This window comes from Micropterus dolomieu, linkage group LG20 (genome assembly GCF_021292245.1).
Source record: "Micropterus dolomieu isolate WLL.071019.BEF.003 ecotype Adirondacks linkage group LG20, ASM2129224v1, whole genome shotgun sequence".
Taxonomy (NCBI): Eukaryota; Metazoa; Chordata; class Actinopteri; order Centrarchiformes; family Centrarchidae; genus Micropterus; species Micropterus dolomieu.
In genome coordinates, this window is record NC_060169.1 from 33,373,729 (window position 1) to 33,374,120 (window position 392).

Below are 392 nucleotides of genomic sequence, written 5' to 3' on the forward strand. Positions count from 1 at the left end.
CAAAGGGATAAGACATCTAGAGCATGTAATGCAAGGCAGTAACTTTATTCCATTCCAGGATCTAGTGGCACAATATGGAATTAGCCATAATAGATTTCTGGAATTTCAACAGTTTAAATCCATAATTCAGGCAAGATTTAAGGATAAAATAATGGACTTAGATTTACCTCCAATGATAACAGACTTTCTTAAACTCTCGCCTCCAAAGCTGTTATCAAAAGTATACAGTGGGGGAAATAAGTATTTGACCCCTTGCTGATTTTGCAGGTTTGCCCACTTACAAAGAATGTAACAATCTATAATTTTAATCATATGTACATTCTAACAGTGAAAGACAGAATCCTAAAGAAAATTCCAGAAAATCACATCATATGAATTTATTAAAATTGATA